General features: G+C 35.6%; 1 protein-coding gene across 3 annotated transcripts in view; it reads right to left on the bottom strand.

Annotated features, from left to right (window-relative positions):
• Positions 1-19,918, bottom strand: part of HPSE2 (heparanase 2 (inactive)) — a gene marked incomplete at both ends in the record, with an annotated part of 697,942 nt that overhangs the window by 266,607 nt on the left and 411,417 nt on the right. The window lies entirely within an intron of this gene.

The raw sequence follows: 19,918 nt of genomic DNA, 5'->3' as shown, positions 1-19,918 counted from the left end.
GGTGTAAGGAAATGTTCCAGTTTCATTCTTCTGCACGTGGCTGTCCAATTTTCCCAACACCATTTGTTGAAGGACTCTCTTTTTTCCACTGGATATTTTTTCCTGCTTTGTCAAAGATTAGTTGACCATAGAGTTGTCCATTTCTGGGTTCTCTATTCTGTTCCATTGATCTATGTGTCTGTTTTTGTGCCAAAACCATACTGTCTTGATGATAACAGCTTTGTAATAGAGCTTGAAATCCAGAATTGTGCTGCCACCAGCTCTGGTTTTCATTTTCAACATGCCTTTGGCTATTTGGGGTCTTTTCTGGTTCTATACAAATTTTAGGATTATTTGTTCCAGCTCTGTGAAAAAAATTGATGGTATTTTGATAGTGATTGCTTTAAATGTATAGATTACTCTAGGTAGCATAGACATTGCAACAGTATTTGTTCTTCCAAACCATGAGCATGAAACATTTTCCATTTCTTTTTTTCTTCTTCAATTTCTTTCATGAGTGTTCTATAGTTTCCTGGGTACAGATCCCTTGCCTCTTTGGTTAGGTTTATTCCTAGGTATCTTATGGTTTTGGATGCAATTGTAAATGGGATTGACTCTTTAATTTCCCTTTCTTCTGTCTCATTGTTAAAGTATAGAAATGCAACTGATTTCTGTGCATTGATTTTATATCTTGACTTTACTGAATTTCTGTATGAGCAATTTTGGGGTGGAGTCTTTTGGGTTTTCCCCCATAGAGTATCATGTCATCTGCAAAGAGTGAGAGTTTGACTTCTTTGCAGATTCATATGCCTTTTAACTTATTTTTGTTGTCTGACTGCTGAGGCTAGGACTTCTAGTACAATGTTGAATAGCAGTGGTGATAGTGGACATGCCTGCCATTTTCCTGACCTTAGGGGAAAGGCCTCAGCTTTAGTTTTAAATAGAAAGGAAAAAAAAAAACAAACTATCTTTGTACTTACCACATATCACATATCATACTCAGTAGCACTGCATACTCAATAGTATGATAGAAATTTGTGGTAAGACTTTTAGCCCTACTTGGGTAAGGTATAAAAAAATCAAGTATTAAATCTTAAAAAGGAAAAACTGAAGTATCTTCTATCTATACCACTGACATACACTGGAGTTGGTATCCTTTGTGGGAAAGGGGAACATACAAAAGAATAGGCTAAGAAGTTGGCTAAACAGATTCTGAGGAAACTATCACTGCCTGTTTAAATGAGCATTGGCAATTATTATTAGATAACAATATCTACAACTAAATGATCTCTTTAACATATTATGAGATTTAGATATTTTTATCCAGAGGTTCCCTGAAACTTGAGAGTTATTTCAAGTGTTCCTCTGGTATAAAAAGTTTGAGAGAAAGCACTCCTAGAATTAAAGAATTCATAGGAAAACAAATCACCTGAACACCAAAATATTTGCTCTTGGCTGAGAATTGACTTAAACATTCTTTTCACTTGACAAAATCCTCATTAAACAAATCAATAATGTTTTTAATTTCTCCAATATAATGCAAACCCATTATAAATCTATTAGAAAGCCAAGTTACAAGTCTGAGCTAAAGAGTCAGGATTTCATGAAATCAATAAAAATAGCACCTGATAACTACTCAAATCACAGGCAAATCCACTAATAAATAAGGATCTAGAAAAATTAGGTCAGCTAGCTGAACAAGAGAAAACTCACAGGGATAAAAATAGGTTGCTCAAAAATAATTTTGAATATTAAAAGATAAAGAGAGGTCTTTTAGTATTTATGCTCATGTCACAAAAGTTAAATTATTTTCTCAGAAAAATACTCAATATTCAATTAAATAATATTCTATTCATTGAAATTGTTCATAGTTGCAATAAGAGCTTATAATTTGTTATACTTATTTTCATAATTTTGGTGTCATTTAGAAATCACACTTTTGCATCAAAATTGAACATGAATGACTAATATTCTTTTTAGGTAGACTGATTCCTTTAAGTGCCTATATCTAGAATTAATTACCTTTATATGATGAGAATTTCCTGTGTAGTTTTCATGTATATTAGAAACACACACACACACACACACACACACACAAAACCACACACAAACACACATAAAAAAAAAGAAAAAAGAAAAACAAATAATATATACATATATATCAAACACAAAAGCACATCAAACCAATGATTTCATGGAGCTTATGGTTTAAGACAAGGCAAAGGGATTTATACCCCCCAAAAATGTTAATACAGAAAAAAGTATGGGGAAATAAAAATATAGATGGCTTGTTAACATGACAAAAATTGAGAACTAAAGCACTAGAAGTTTGGGAAATAGCTCTTTAAGGATAAGTTTAAGTCCCGCCTCCTTATGAAGCCATTCCTGAACACATCAATCTCCCTACAGTGACCACAACTTTCTCTAAACACAGGTTCTATAACATATGTAGCATGTGGGTTCTTGTGTCATTTATGGCATTATCTTAGTTTGGGATTTACCTCTAGATTTAGTCACTTTGCCAGAGTGAATGGCTTGTTTTCTGTTAACCTGCTAAATTCCTTAAGGATTGTTCTGTAATTCATTATAATGTAATGTTCTGTAATGCTTCATAGTATCTATCTGAGAACAATTTCCTGCTTTAAATGCTAAAGTATTCTCACAACCCAAACCTTTTTTGTTGCATGTAAGTGGTCTAGTAAGAGATTGAAAGGACCCAAAGAAAGATCTGTGTAGTAATTATTATTGCTAGCTCACATATATACTCGAAAGTTTATTAGAAGATTACATATATTTAAAAAAAGATTATATACATTTGAATATAGAGCATTTAGTAGATGCTCAACAAATGTAATCTTCCTATCTGCTGTCAGGGTCCATCCAAGCAAGCAGATACTTAAATATGACTGTACTCTCTCCACCAGAGGGTGCCAATGTCTCTATGTCCTCTGGACATGTTCCCTGCCATCTCATATGAATAGATTTCTAAGCAGCCTTGTTGCAAAGGCAGTTGAAAATGAGCTGGGGCTTGAGATGAAAAGGAGAATAGGTTTGGGAGTCACCTATATAGTGCTGACAGCTGATGCTATGAAAGTTCTTGAGGCTTCTGAAGAACAAAATGGTTGAGGATGAAATCTTAAATGTTTACATAAAAACGTCAGGAAAAAGGCAGAGAAGAAGGAGGGCACAGAAATGTTATCTTAAGGAACCCCAAAGAAGATAGTTTCAAGGATATGCTAGTCAATGACATTACATGTTAGTGAGAAATTGAGAAGCAAATGGACTGAGAAAAAAAGTCATCACAGTTAATCAAACAGTGAGGTTAGAAACAAAATTTAGGTTGGGGTATAGACTTAAAGAATGAGCGGTACAGAACAAGGAATAGAATCTGGACATTCACCTTATTTGCTGAAGTTCTGTGGCAGTAACAGGAAGAAAAAAAAAAAACCCACAAAAGTTACTGGAGAAGTACCAACAATAAGTTTAAGAAAAAAAAAAAATCAACATCAAGACCTTGTTTTGTCAAAAAGCCATTTCTTCAATAAGGGTAACCTCAGCTTTATATTATAAACACATAAGATCAATGAATTCACACTAAGATATGCATGATGGCCATTTTCCTTGGTTTCCTCAAGACTTAGTACTTTAAAAACAAAGTAAATAAAAACAAAGTTGACAAACTGCAAACCAACAAACACAAAAAAATAAGATTCTTATTAAAATCTAAACAACTGGTGGCTGAAATTGCTAGTAGGATTCCTTCATTTGATAAAGATTGACTGAGCACCAAGTAATATCATACACTTGAAGGTTATAGCAATGAACCAAACAGAAAACAGGTCCTACCCCTGTGAAGTTTATGTTTAGTGTAGTTGTCATGAGGTACAAAGGCGGAAGTAAAGCAGGGGGAGGGAATTTAGAACCAATGGAAGAGTCATGCTATTCTAAAAAAGCTTCACTGATAAGGTAACATTTAAGCAAAGACCCTATGGTAGTATGAGAGTAAATCAAATGGACTTAAAGGCAAAGGTCCAAGACAGGTATGAGACTGATGAATGTGAAGAACAACAAAGAGCCCAGTGTGGCTGCATTCAGAATGAATGACAGGGAAAGCAGTAGGAGATGAGGTCAGAGCAGTAGGATTTTGTTTTGTTTTGTTTTGTTTTTTTTTTACCCCGAATGACAGGAAAGCACTGGCTGGTTTTGAATATGACCCAATTTACATTTTAAAAGCATTAGTCTGGCTGTTGAGCTAAAAAGAGACTAGAAGAGGAGGAGAGGGAAAAGGTGAAAGCAAATAAAGTGGGTAAGAGTCTATGGTAATAATTCAGGCAAGGGATAACTGTCTTGGACGAGGGTGGTATCAGCAGTGTGGTTAAAGTGGCTGGGTTCCTGGGATATTTTAAAGGTAGAGCTGATAATATTTGCTGAAGGATTAGATGTGGAATATGCAGAAAAAAAGAGGTCAAGGAAAACTCTAAAGTTTTTGGCTGGAGCAACCAGCAAATAAACTTGACATTGAAGAAGGAAGTGTGGAAGATTAGGAGAAGAAAAGAGGGGAAGACAAAAGTTAGTCAGCTCCCATTATAGCAAGAGCCAACTATGCCTTCACTGTTCAAGTCTGCTCCCACCCTCTAAAAGCATACTGGACTGTTTGCCAAAGAGAAGGTACCATGTCTGCCTTCTAAGCATCCATTTCAATGTCTGATACATGATAAGCCTTAATAAATCTCTAACTCATGCAGGTATTATTTAGGTCCATTCAATGTCACTTATACTCTGTACCATAAATACCCAATCTCAGTAATCATTATTCACTATAGCAAGATCACTCTTGATTATGTCTATTACTCCATACTGTTAAATCCACTCACATAATATACTTATTGCTAAGTGTTCAGTTTGGACTGAATAATATGGGGGAGGTATAGGAGACTATTCACCAGTGGCTGGAAAAACAAGGAATTTCTAATGGAAGCCAGAAAGGGATGTGAGAGTGAAAGCAGAGTGAGGTGAACTCTTTACCAACTCTGTCTCTTGTAATTCAGAGAGAAATCATCATTTAATGGGGAACTATTTGAATTAGTGAGTACAACCAATAAAAAGGGGAGCATTTTAATTGTAGCTATTTAGAGAGAACAGTTTGAAAATTGCCTGGGAGGAAAACACAGCCATTTCACAAAGACTGAAGATATCTTTTTAAGCTAAGAGCTAATTTTAATAGGAAGAGAAATATCTCAAGTTTAGTCAGGGCAATGAAACCTTAACTAGGTTATAAAGAAATCAGACTAAATGTCTATAATGACTGAAGCCGCTGAAGGAGAATGAGATTTGGGAAAATCCTGTGACTAAAAATCACAACACTCTCAAAGACTGTAGGACAGAAACTAATTATTGTATGAATCAATTTATCTAGATTTAAAGGGAAAACTAAATGCCAGTGAGCATAATGGGACCTCTGGGTCCCATCAGAAGTCCACCTAAATCATGACAGGAAAAGAATAAAAAAGACACTGGCATTATTAAAGAGGCTAGGATTGTTTTTTAGAAGTTGCTTTTGGATTGTTTTTAAGAAATGTGCCCTGAAGTAAATTATTTTAAAAGATGCAAATATTTGTAGAAGATGGTTAGAAGTATCTGTCAAAATTTACATGTGCATTCCCTTAGACCAAGCAAGTCCACCACTAGACATTTTTCCTATATATACATATACTTTCATAGTTTCCCCAAGATATACAAAGATTATCCTTCCACCTCTCCTTTTAATAGCAAGTAACTGAAAACAATCCAAATGCCTATGAAATCGAGACTGTTCAACAGAAGGTAAAGAATCTATGTTACAGAAAGAGACTCTAAATAAGGAAAAGAAGGCTAAAATAAATTGTAGAGTTGAATTGGAATTGGAGGTATCAGTGTAACTCATGGTTTTTAATAAATGTGTGTGTGCATATATATATATATATATATGCACACACACATACATACACATGGATAGATGCAGAAATATAGATGTGTACATGGGTGAGATATTCATATCTATATCTGTATCTACATCTATATATATCTATCTATAATTTCCTGTCCTCTGAGCAAGCCTGGAAGCAACAACATTCCAGTATCAATGAGCACACTTGGGACCCAGATCTTGCTTTCTAAATACCATTCTCTCATAAAAAGAATCAAGGCTCTTTAAAGAAATGGCTGATGCCAGAGCAAGGTAAGAGAAGATACAAAATAAGCCTAGAATATTTTGTGGTACCATAAATTAAGGGAGTGCTCAAAAAGTAATGAAGATATGTCAAAAGGACATAGGAGCTAACCTGAATGAGCCTCCAATGGCTAAAGCTGAGAGGATTTGAACAAAATGAATAATAATAGCACTGGATTATAATCCCTGGAATAAAAATAAAGACCCAAAGTCATCTGGTATAAATAAATGACTAAATATATAAAACAGAGAGGAGAAACAGCTCTTCCTCACAGAATACCTATAAATAAATGTAGGAGAATGGACACAGAAAACTGCCATCAGGCAACACCTCAGTAGTAATTGCCATAGTCAAGGACCATTGATGGATGCTAAAATTAGTATATTAGAGTATGATGACAAAAAAGATTTGGATTGTTTTGAAGTACCCTCTCTAAGATAAAAGATTAAAAAAAAATAACTTTACAGAGGAAAAACCTGACAGACACCATCTTAACCTTGTGATCAAGATTAATCTTAGTAGACATATTGACATAAGGTACCCTGATATAAAGCCTTGAGACAGGTAGAGCATCATTTTAGTTGTATTTTGATTAAAAATGCAAAACATGAGTTTAATCATTAGAAAACATCAGACAAAACCAATTTAAGGGACATTCTACAAATATACATCCTGGACTCTTCAAAAGTGAAAGAAAACAAAAGACTAAAGAATGAACACAGATTGAAAGGGACATGACAACTAAATGCAATGTAATGTCCTAAATGGAATTCTAGAATGAATAAAAAAAGGACAATAGTGGGAAAATTGGTCAAATTTGAAAAAGGCCTATAGGTTAGTTTACAGTATTGTATCAATGTTAAATTTCCTTATTTCTATAATTGTACTATAATTATGTCAAATGTTAACATTAGGGGAAGCTAGATAAAGAGTATATGAGAACTCTATGAACTAAATATGAATTGTGATTTCATAAAATTTGATGAACTTTCTCATAAGACTAAAAATAATTCAATGTAAAATGTGAAAAAAAGAACAAAGTAGATCTGTATACATTTATATGAAAAAAATATCAAGATGTATTACTGCTTCAAAAAAATGAAAAAGAAAAAAAGCAATGATCAGAATGGTGTAATATGATCTCTTCTAAGTGATATATTCATGTACTCATACACACAAATATATATACAATCATATATGTATATACATATTGGGTATATAAATAACAATTTTTGTAAGGAAACAAAACTATTAAAATTCATAATTAGGGAGGAGGGGAAGTGAAGGTAAGAGAAGCAAGTGAGAGTTTTGTTTTTGTTTCAACAAGTCTGTATTTCTACACAAAAAAGGACTATTGTTTTTTAGTCCTTTTCTTGGTTTCTTTTCTACATCTCCCTATATTAAAATAAAGGAATAAAAGAAAACTTGAAAATATTTAATTGTAATATTTATCATATAATTTAAGGGTTTGCTTTTGTGGGAAAAAAAGTCATTAAGTCTTCAGTGCTATTGCTTAAATCTTCTAAATAAACTATATTCTTTTGCATATAATCCTCAGTATTCTAAGTCTGGTTCACATTAGTTCTGGAATGAAAAGTTTTCCCACTCACTTCTAGTAGACAATACAACCTAACATTTTGTTGTAGTGAAACAAAAAGCATGTAGATTATTCTTAGGTATTATGAAAGAGTTTAGCTAAGGATAACATCACTTTTTCTGTGAAGGACCACATAGTAAATATTTTGCTTTGTGGGCTACATATCATCTCTGTCACGTGTTCTTTTGCTTTTTCTAAATAGCAATTTAAAAATATAAAAACCATTCTTAGTTCATACTGGGTTCCCAACCTGAGGGACATGGACAACTTACTGCAGGATTCCAGACATTATTCCACCTCTAGGCTGAATAAATAATATATGCCATACATATATGTAAAGATATTTCTTGGGTAGCTATAGATACACTTAGGATTAACACAAAACAAATTACTTTAAGAAGCATTATTGAATTCATATAAACTTCCTATCCTTATTAATTTTCTTAATCAGTGAATATCAAAATTGTAACTTATCTTCTATGGGGGGTTCATTAGATGTCTTAATATTAAAAAGGATGCCTCACACAAGGACTCAGAAAATGTAACTTCCACGTACTTTCTTAAAAGAATTACTTAAGGTTGAAATTCAGTCAAACAAGAGAAGAAGCCATGAGATCCAGAGAGGGCAAATCAAATTTAGAGAGTAATAATGGAAAGTCCACGAATGAGACATAGAGATGACCAAGAAAGGAATGAGTTTACACTTACTGAAAGGAATAGAAAAATGTGTAAATGTGATAAAGACATATTTTGTAAGGGAAAAAAAAACAATTTAAAAACTTGGGAACAAAAAAGATGAAAAGAAACTTAAGTCCAAATATGAAATAATCTAAAATGTGATATGGTCTTAAGCAGTTAAAGGAGTATAAAGGAAAGAAAGATTGTTTGACCTTGATGGTGGGAAAATTCTTTGAGTGGCTCAGGAATTGTGACATTAGACTATCAAAGTAGAAAATGTCAATCGAACTAGAACTTGTCCCAGCAATAAAGGACTTTTATGTCATAATTCTGTAGATCCTCTTTATTGCTTTTCAATATTTGGAAACCTTCTAGAGCAAAGCATAGAGAATTTGGTTATAATTGCAGAACAAAATGAAAATAACATCAATGATAAGGTAAAAATGGCACAGTCCTGAAAGGAAAAGGAAATAAAAAAGAGTAACAGTATTAATATTTTATCTTACAGAACAGAGTATCAAAAAACACAAAAGTTGACAGAACAAAAAGTAGAAGTTAAAATGTTATTTAAAGTAACAATGACAATCAGTAGATATTCTAAAATATTTACATATTTAAATAGACTCATTAATATATTATAGATTTATATAATTAATATAATACATATCTTTTTATCAAATATATTTCTATCACAAAGCTATCAAATATTGGGAAGAAAAGAGGAAGTAAGAGAACATAGTTAACTATGTTGTATAGTTCTATAGTCCAACTATCAGTAGAACTAAAGTAATTCATTAAATAAAAGGAGAGATGAGCATATTATTTGATCACAAAGAGATAAATATTGAAAGATTAAAAAATGGTAGAGGGGCACCTGGGTGGCTCAGTGGGTTAAAGCCTCTGCCTTTGGCTCAGGTCATGATCCTGGGGTCCAGGGATCAAGCCCCACATTGGGCTCTCTGCTCAGCAGGGAGCCTGCTTTCCCCCGCACCCCCCGCCTGCCTCTCTGCCTACTTGTGATCTCTGTCTGTCAAATAAATAAATAAAGTATTTTTTAAAAAGTAGTAGAAAATCCCATGGTATCATAAGCTAATTCTTTGAAAGACTAATAAAAAATGTTAAAATCCCTAGCAAGTTTGATGAGAGGGAAGAGAAAGAAAAAATGAAGAAAAGGCATAGAACAATAATTTTAGAAAAGAAAAAGGAAATATAACCATCGTTAAAGTATTTTTACATGATAGTGATACATATAAATAATGTCACTAAAGTTGAGATGGACAATCTCATATGTCAGCAATAACTAACTAGAAAAATATAAAACATTAAAAAATTACCATTCATGATAACATATTATGGATGCATTATAATATATAAATATAAATATCTATAAAATAACGGTATATGCCCCAAAAATGTATATTACTCTTAAGGAGAAAATTATAAAACCTTATTGATAAAAGAAGGTTTTAATAAATAGAAAATTGTGTTTTATTTGGGGGGTAAGAATTGTTGATATTTTTTAAAATGCCAATTCTCCCTGTATTAATATATGATTATAATGTAATTCCAATAAAAATTCCACCAGAGATTATCAAAGAATTTGACAAAGTGATCTTAAAATTAATATTGACAAGTAAAGAGCAAAGAACTTCAGAGAATGGGGACCACCTTGACTTTAGCTAATGATCACTACCCATTTTATTCTATGTTGACATTTGCCAATTCTGGACTAGGATGAAGAACAAAAGTTCTAACATATGTGTAACTGAGTCTTAGATGAATGGAGAAAAGAGAATATGGAGGCAAGCAATATTTGAAGAAATAATAGCCAGGAATTTTCCAAACTTGACAAAAAAAATCAATTCAAAGATTTAAGAAGCTCAGTAAACCCTGAATAGGAAAAATACAAAGGAAATCTAGAAATATCATAGCCATATTGTGAAAACTCAAAGCCAAGAGAACAAATATCTTAAAAGCAATCACAGAGAAGGAAAGGCATATTACTTTCACCATAGCAACAATAAGACTGACAGCCCACTTTTCAATATAAACTATACAAGTCAACTGACAATGAAACTTCTCAGAGTGCAAACTTTCAGTGTACAATGATTTAGTCAGAAGAAAATACACTCCAAAAATGAAAATAAGACTTCTAAGACTCCATACATGTCAAACAAGATGGAGTAAGCCACTACAGACTATCTCTCACACCAATGATAATTAAAGTCTCTGGGAAGAGAAAGACAACCACCTAACTACTCTGAAAAGTAAACATTAGCAAGCAGACTGTAAATTGAACTCAAAAATCTGGAAAATGATCTGTAATGAGGGCAAGATTCATGGTCTTATTTGCCTTCTTTATTTCCAAGATTTGACTGAGGGAAGGTCCAAGTGGCAGAACTGTGCCATGGGTGCGAAAACAAAAATTCTCAGAAACAAAATATTACCTCTAGCAATGAAACCAGGAAAAGAGGCTCCTGCATTCCAGACAGCAGTAGAGTAATACCCACTTCTTTTAGTCTTTTCCTTCTTTCTCTTTTCTCCCTCAGCCCTACCAGATGGGCTGACCAGTTAGGGAATTTTATGGCTGTGTGACAGTGATGACATAGGCACCTAAAACCCTGAGAAAAGATTCATCTTTCTGGACAGAGATATTTTAAAATGGGCTCCTACTGCTCAAATAATGAGGAGGAATTCCCTGGTGTTTTTCTCACCTTTTTCCTTCTCACCAGTTTGCCTCTCAGGTGAACCCAATCTCATAGAACTGCATGAAAATATGGGGGAGTAAAACCTGAAAATTAATAATAGAAAGATACCTGGCAAATTTCCTTAGATATGTGGAAAGTATACCACACTGCAAATAACTTTTAGGTAAAACAAGATATCAAAGGATATTAATAAATACATTGAGTGGCATAAAAATGAAAATAGATTTTATCAAAATTTGTGGGGTACAACCAAAACAGTGCTTAGGGAGAAACTGTTAGCTTTGATTCTTCCACATAAAATGAAGACAAAAAGAAAGGCAAAAGCCAAAGCTAACAGGAAGAGAAAAATAGTAAAGACGAGAAATGAATAAAATTGAAAAAATGGGTAAAATCAAACCAAATCTAATTCTTTGAAAAAATCAATAAAATTGACAAAACTCTCACAAACTGACCAAGAAAATATCAGGAAAGGTACAAATTACCAATATTAAGAGTGAAAAAGAGGAATTAATATAAACCATATTAACATTAAAAGGAAACTAAAATATTATGAATGACTTTAAAGAATTTACATAAAATGGAACTATGCTATGAAAGACAGTAACTACAAACATTCACTCAGATAAAGTATATTATAGGATAGTCATACCTTTAGTCATACATTTAAAGAAATCAATTTTATAATTCAAGAATTTCCAAAAAAGAAAACATCTAGTTGGTTTCACTGGTGAAATCAATTCTATATCAGTGAACACTTAAGGAAAAAATAATACCAACTCAACACAGTTCTATGAGAAAATAGAAGAGAACAGTTCTCAACTCATTTTAGCAGACCAACATTACCCTGATGCCAAAATGAAACAAAAAACATTATAAGAAATTTTTTAAAAATGCTTATGTCCCTTATGAAAATATTTTTAATTCCCAAGAAAATATTAACAAATTAAATCCCAAAATATAAATATATAAAAGAATAATATGATCTACCAGAGTTTATCCCAGTAATGGAAGCCTGATTCAAAATTCAATGTAATTCACCAAATCAACAGACTAAAGAAAAATTACATTCATTTCAATAGATACAGATAAAGATTTTAATAAATTCAAACTCCATTAATGATAAAAACTCTTAGAAAACTATAAAAGAAGAGCTCTACCTTAACTTGATAAAGGGTATCTACACAATTTTCCAACTCTTAAAGGGAGTTGGAACTTTTTACTATCTAGCTTTTCACTGCTGAATATGATATTAGCCATCAGCTTTTTCCTAGTCAGAGTAATTAGGCAAGGAAAAAAAAAAACGTTTAAACTAGAAAGGAAGAAGTAAAATTGTGTTTGCAGATGGCACAATCTTGAATGTAGAAATCCTAAAGACTCCACACACAAAAAAGTTACAACTAATAAGCAATACAGTAAAGTCTGAGAATACAAAATCAACATACAAAATTTATTTGCATCTCTATACATTAAAAACAACCTACTCAAAAAAAGAAATTAGGAAAACAATTCCATTTACATTAGCATCAAAAAAATAAGATGCTTAGGAATAAATTTAACCAGGTGAAAGACTTGTGTACTGAAAACTGCAAAACAGCAATGAAATAAATGTTAAAAGATACAAATAAATGGAAGGACATTCTCTGTTCTTGGACCAGAATTAGTATTGTAAAATGTTCGTATTTCCCCCAAATGATCTAAAGATTCAAGGCAATCTCTATCCACATCCCAACAGAATTTTTTACAGAAATACAAAAACAATCCTAAAATTCATTTGAAACCACAAAAGACTTCAAACAATCAAAGCACTTCTGAGAAAGAACAAAACTGGAGGTATTACACTTTCTGATTTCAAAACACATTACAAAGTTACAGTAATCAAAATACTGTGTACTGGCATAAAAGCAGAAAGATATACCATGAACAGAGTAGAGAGCCCAGAAATAGGGCCATAAATATATGGTCAACTGATCTTTAACAAGGTTGCCAAGAGGCGTGCCTGAGTGGCTCAATTGGTTAAGTGTCTATCTTCAGCTCAGGTCATGATTTCATGGTCCTGGGATTGAGCCCAGTGTTGGGTTCCCTGATTAGCAGGGAGCCTGCTTCTTCTCCCTCTTCCTCTGGCCTGTATATGTGCTCTCCTTCTCTCTTTCTCTCTCAGATAAATAAAATCTTAAAAAAAAACCAACAACATACAAGGGTGACAAGAATACACAATGGGGAAAAGATCGTCTATTCAATAAATTGTGTTGGGAAAATTGGATATCCATATGCAAAAGAATGAAACTGGACCTTTGCCTCATATTATATACAAAAATCCACTCAAAATGAATTAAAGGTTTAGATGTAAAACCTGAAACCATAAAACTTTTAGAAAAAAGCACAGGAGAAATGTTTCTAGATACTGGACTGGACAATGATCTCTTGCATATGGCATCAAAAGCCCAGGCAACAAAGCAAAACTAGACAAATGAGATTATATCAAACTAAAAAGCTTCTACAAAGCAAAGGAAACAATTAACAAAATGAAAGGCAACCTACAAAGGGAAAACATATTTTTAGACCATATATCTTAAAAGTGGTTAATTTCCAAAATATATATAAGGCACTCTTACAACTCAATAGCAAAAACAAAACCCACAAGTAACATAATTTAAAAATGGGAAAAGGGGAAGAGGAGTCAAGATGGCAGAGAAGTAGCAGGCTGAGACGACATCAGGTAGCAGGAGATCAGCTAGACAGCTTACCTAACCATTGTGAACACCTACAAATCCAACGGGAAATCGAAGAGAAGAAGAGCAACAATTCTAGAAACAGAAAATTGATCACTTTCTGAAAGGTAGGACCTGCGGAGAAGTGAATCCAAAGCAACGGGAAGATAGACCGCGGGGGAGGGGCCGGCTCCCGGCAAGCAGCGGAGCAACGGAGCACAAAATCGGGACTTTTAAAAGTCTGCTCCACGGAGGGACATCGCTCCAGAGGCTAAACCGGGGTGGAAACCCAGGCGGGGTCAGCGTAATCCCAGGTCCCGCGGGGTCACAGAAGGACCGGGGGCATCTGAGTGCCGCAGAGCTCACAGGTATTAGAGCGGGGAAGCCGGCTACAGCGACAAAGCCAAGGAGTGAGCTCTCAGCCCGGGGTTACCTTGTGCCGGTTGCAGGCTGGGTGGGATCGGAGCACAGCCGGAGGCCACGGAAACGGAAGCGACCAGGCGCATTTCTCCAAGTGCCAGCAATTGACCGCTTTCCTACCGGCGCGATAGCAGGCCAGGGAGGCGGGGTGGTTGGGCGCTTTTCTCTGAGGGCGCACTGAGGAGCGGAACCCCAAGCTCTTGGCTCCTCTGGGCCGAGAGACTGGGAGGCCGCCATCTTCATTCCCGTCCTCCGGAACTCTACAGAAAGCGCTCAGGGAACAAAAGCTCCCGAAAGCAAACCCGAGGGGATTACTTAGCCCGGCCCCTGGCAAGGGCGGTGCAATTCCGCCCGCGGCAAAGACACTTGAGAATCCCTACAACAGGCCCCTCCCCCAGAAGATCAACAAGAAACCCAGCCAAAACCAACTTCAGTCACCAAGAACAGCAGAATTCCACAGGAGGAGAAAGCAAATCTTATCTGGACAAAATGACAAGGCGGAAAAACTCACCTCAAAAAAAAGAACAAGAGGCAGTACCGAAGGCTGGAGACCTAATCAACACGGACATTGGTAACATGACAGATCTAGAGTTCAGAATGACAATTCTCAAGGTTCTAGCCGGGCTCGAAAAAGGCGTAGAAGATATTAGAGAAACCCTCTCCGGAGAGATAAAAGCCCTTTCTGGAGAAATAAAAGAACTAAAATCTAACCAAGTTGAAATTAAAAAAGCTATTAATGAGGTGCAATCAAAAATGGAAGCTCTCACTGCTAGGATAAATGAGGCAGAAGAAAGAATTAGTGACATAGAAGACCAAATGGCAGAGAATAAAGAAGCTGAGCAAAAGAGAGACAAACAAATACTGGACCACGAGGAGAGAATTCGAGAGATAAGCGACACCATAAGATGACACAACATTAGAATAATTGGGATTCCAGAAGAAGAAGAAAGAGAGAGGGGAGCAGAAGGTATATTGGAGACAATTATTGGAGAGAATTTCCCTAATATGGCAAAGGGAACAAACATCAAAATCCAGGAGATGCTAAGAACGCCCCTCAAAATCAATAAAAATAGGTCCATACCTCGTCACCTGATAGTAAAATTTACAAGTCTTAGCGACAAAGAGAAAATCCTGAAAGCAGCCCGGGAAAAGAAGTCTGTAACATACAAGGGTAAAAACATTAGATTGGCAGCGGACCTATCCACAGAGACCTGGCAGGCCAGAAAGAACTGGCATGATATATTCAGAGCACTAAATGAGAAAAACATGCAGCCAAGAATACTATATCCGGCTAGGCTATCATTGAAAATAGAAGGAGAGATAAAGAGCTTCCAGGACAAACAAAAGCTGAAAGAATTTGCAAACACCAAACCAGCTCTACAGGAAATACTGAAAGGGGTCCTCTAAGCAAAGAGAGACCCTAAAAGTAGTAGATCAGAAAGAAACAGAGACAATATACAGTACCAGTCACCTTACAGGCAATACAATACAATACTAAATTCATATCTCTCAATAGTTACCCTGAATGTTAATGGGCTAAATGCCCCAATCAAAAGACACAGGGTATCAGAATGGATAAAAAACCAAAACCCATCAATATGCTGCCTACAAGAAACTCATTTTAGACCCGAAGACACCTCCAGATTTAAAGTGAGGGGGTGGAAAACAATGTACCATGCTAATGGACATCAGAAGAAAGCTGGGGTGGCAATCCTTAGATCAGATCAATTAGATTTTTAGCCAAAGACTATAATAAGAGATGACGGAGGACACTGTATCATACTCAAAGGGTCTGTCCAACAAGAAGACCTAACAATCTTAAATATCTATGCCCCTAACATGGGAGCAGCCAACTATATAAACCAATTAATAACAAAATCAAAGAAATACATCGACAGTAATACAATAATAGCAGGGGACTTTAACACTCCCCTCACTGAAATGGACAGATCATCTAAGCAAAAGATCAACAAGGAAATAAAGGCCTTAAATGACACACTGGACCAGATGGACATCACAGATATATTCAGAACATTCCATCCCAAAGCAACAGAATATACATTCTTCTCTAGTGCACATGGAACATTCTCCAGAATAGACCACATCCTGGGTCATAAATCAGGTCTCAATCGGTACCAAAAGATTGAAATCATTCCCTGCATATTTTCCAACCACAATGCTCTGAAGCTAGAACTCAATCACAAGAGGAAATTTGGAAAGAACGCAAATACATGGAGACTAAACAGCATCCTTCTAAAAAATGAATGGGTCAACCAGGAAATTAAAGAAGAATTGAAAAAATTCATGGAAACAAATGATAATGAAAACACAACGGTTCAAAATCTGTGGGACACAACAAAGGCAGTCCTGAGAGGAAAATATATAGCGGTGCAAGCCTTTCTCAAGAAACAAGAAAGGTCTCAAATACACAACCTAACCCTACACCTAAAGGAGCTGGAGAGAGAACAACAAAGAAAGCCTAAACCCAGCAGGAGAAGAGAAATCATAAAGATCAGAGCAGAAATCAATGAGATAGAAACTAAAAAAACAATAGAGCCAATCAACAAAACTAGGAGCTGGTTCTTTGAAAGAATTAATAAGATTGACAACCCCCTGGCCAGACTTATCAAAAAGAAAAGAGAAAGGACGCAAATAAATAAAATCATGAATGAAAGAGGAGAGATCACAACCAACACCAAAGAAATAAAAACAATTATAAGAACATACTACGAGCAACTCTACGCCAACAAATTTGACAATCTGGAAGAAATGGACGCATTTCTAGAGACATATAAACTACCACAACTGAACCAGGAAGAAATAGTTAACCTGAACAGACCCATAACCAGTAAGGAGATTGAAACAGTCATCAAAAATCTCCAAACAAACAAAAGTCCAGGACCAGACGGCTTCCCAGGGGAGTTCTACCAAACATTTAAAGAAGAATTAATTCCTATTCTCCTGAAACTGTTCCAAAAAATAGAAATGGAAGGAAAACTTCCAAACTCATTCTATGAGGCCAGCATCACCTTGATCCCCCAAACCAGACAAGGATCCCACCAAAAAAGAGAATTACAGGCCAATATCCTTGATGAACACAGATGCGAAAATTCTCACCAAAATACTGGCCAATAGGATCCAACAGTACATTAAAAGGATTATTCACCACGACCAAGTGGGATTCATTCCAGGGCTGCAAGGTTGGTTCAACATCCGCAAATCCATCAATGTGATACAATACATTAATAAAAGAAAGAGTAAGAACCATATGATACTCTCAATAGATGCCGAAAAAGCATTTGACAAAGTGCAGCATCCCTTCCTGATTAAAACTCTTCAAAGTGTAGGGATAGAAGGCACATACCTCAATATTATCAAAGCCATCTATGAAAAACCCACCGCAAATATCATTCTCAATGGAGAAAAACTGAAAGCTTTTCCGCTAAGGTCAGGAACACGGCAGGGATGTCCGTTATCACCACTGCTGTTCAACATAGTACTAGAAGTCCTAGCCTCAGCAATCAGACAACAAAAAGAAATTAAAGGCATCCAAATCGGCAAAGAAGAAGTCAAACTATCACTCTTTGCAGATGATATGATACTATATGTGGAAAACCCAAAAGGCTCCACTCCAAAGCTGCTAGAACTTGTACAGGAATTCAGTAAAGCATCAGGATATAAAGTCAATGCACAGAAATCAGTCGCATTTCTTTACACTAACAACAAGACAGAAGAAAGAGAAATTGAGGAGTCAGTCCCATTTACAATCACACCCAAAACCATAAGATACCTAGGAATAAACCTAACGAAAGAGGCAAAGAATCTATACTCAGAAAACTATAAAGTCCTCATGAAAGAAATTGAGGAAGACACAAAGAAATGGAAAAATATTCCATGCTCATGGATTGGAAGAACAAATATTATGAAAATGTCTATGCTACCTAAAGCAATCTACACATTTAATGCAATCCCTATCAAAATCCCATCCATTTTTTTTTAAGAAATAGAACAAATAATCCTAAAATTCATATGGAACCAGAAAAGACCTCGAATAGCCAAAGGAATATTGAAAAAGAAAGCCAAAGTCGGTGGCATCACAATTCCGGACTTCAAGCTCTATTACAAAGCTGTCATCATCAAGGCAGTATGGTACTGGCACAAAAACAGACCTATAGATCAATGAAACAGAAGAGAGAGCCCAGAAATAGACCCTCAACTCTATGGTCAACTAATCTTCGACAAAGCAGGAAAGAATATCCAATGGAAAAAAGACAGCCTCTTCAACAAATGGTGCTGGGAAAATTGGACAGCCACATGCAGAAAAATGAAATTGGACTATTTCCTTACACCACACACGAAAATAGACTCAAAACAGATGAAGGACCTCAATGTGCGAAAGGAATCTATCAAAATCCTTGATCCTTGAGGAGAATGCAGGCAGCAACCTCTTTGACCTCAACCGCAGCAACTTCTTCCTAGGAACATCGCCAAAGGCAAGGGAAGCAAGGGCAAAAATGAACTATTGGGATTTCATCAAGATCAAAAGCTTTTGCACAGCAAAGGAAACAGTTAACAAAACCAAAAGACAACTGACAGAATGGGAGAAGATATTTGCAAACGACATATCAGGTGAAGGGCTAGTATCCAAAATCTATAAAGAGCTTATCAAACTCAATACCCAGAGAACAAATAATCCAATCAAGAAATGGGCAGAGGACATGAACAGACATTTCTGCAAAGAAGACATCCAGATGGCCAACAGACACATGATAAAGTGCTCCACATCACTCGGCATCAGGGAAATACAAATCAAAACCACGATGAGATACCACCTCACACCAGTCAGAATGGCTAAAATTAACAAGTCAAGAAATGGCAGATGCTGGCGAGGATGTGGAGAGAGGGGAACCCTCCTACACTGCTGGTGGGAATGCAAGCTGGTGCAACCACTCTGGAAAACAGTGTGGAGGTTCCTCAAAAAACTGAAACTAGAGCTACCCTATGACCCAGCAATTGCACTACTGGGTATATATCCTAAAGATACAAACGTGGTGCTCCAAACGGGCACATGCACCCGAATGTTTATAGCAGCAATGTCCACAATAGCCAAACTGTGGAAAGAGCCTAGATGTCCATCAACAGATGAATGGATAAAGAAGATGTGGTATAGATACACAATGGAATACTATGCAGCCATCAAAAGAAATGAACTCTTGCCATTTGCGACGACGTGGATGGAACTAGAGGGTATCATGCTTAGCGAAATAAGTCAATCGGAGAAAGACAACTATCATGTGATCTCTTTGATATGAGGAAGTGGAGATGCAATGCGGGGGGTTTGGGGGAGCTAGGAAAAGAAAAAATGAAAAGATGGGATTGGGAGGGAGACAAACCATAAAAGACTCAATCTCAAAAAACAGACTGAGGGTTGCGGGGGGGAGGGGTTCGGGAGAGGGTGGTGGGGATATGGACATTGGGGAGGGTATGTGCTATGATGAGTGCTGTGAAATGTGTAAACCTGGTGATTCACAGACCTGTACCCCTGGGGATAAAAATACATTATATGTTTATTAAAATTAAATAAATAAATAAATAAATAAATAAATAAATAAATAATGG

Source organism: Martes martes (genome assembly GCF_963455335.1).
Source record: "Martes martes genome assembly, chromosome: 14".
Taxonomy (NCBI): domain Eukaryota; kingdom Metazoa; phylum Chordata; class Mammalia; order Carnivora; family Mustelidae; genus Martes; species Martes martes.
The sequence above is the reverse complement of the archived record's forward strand: the minus strand, read 5'-3'. Positions and strand labels throughout refer to the sequence as shown.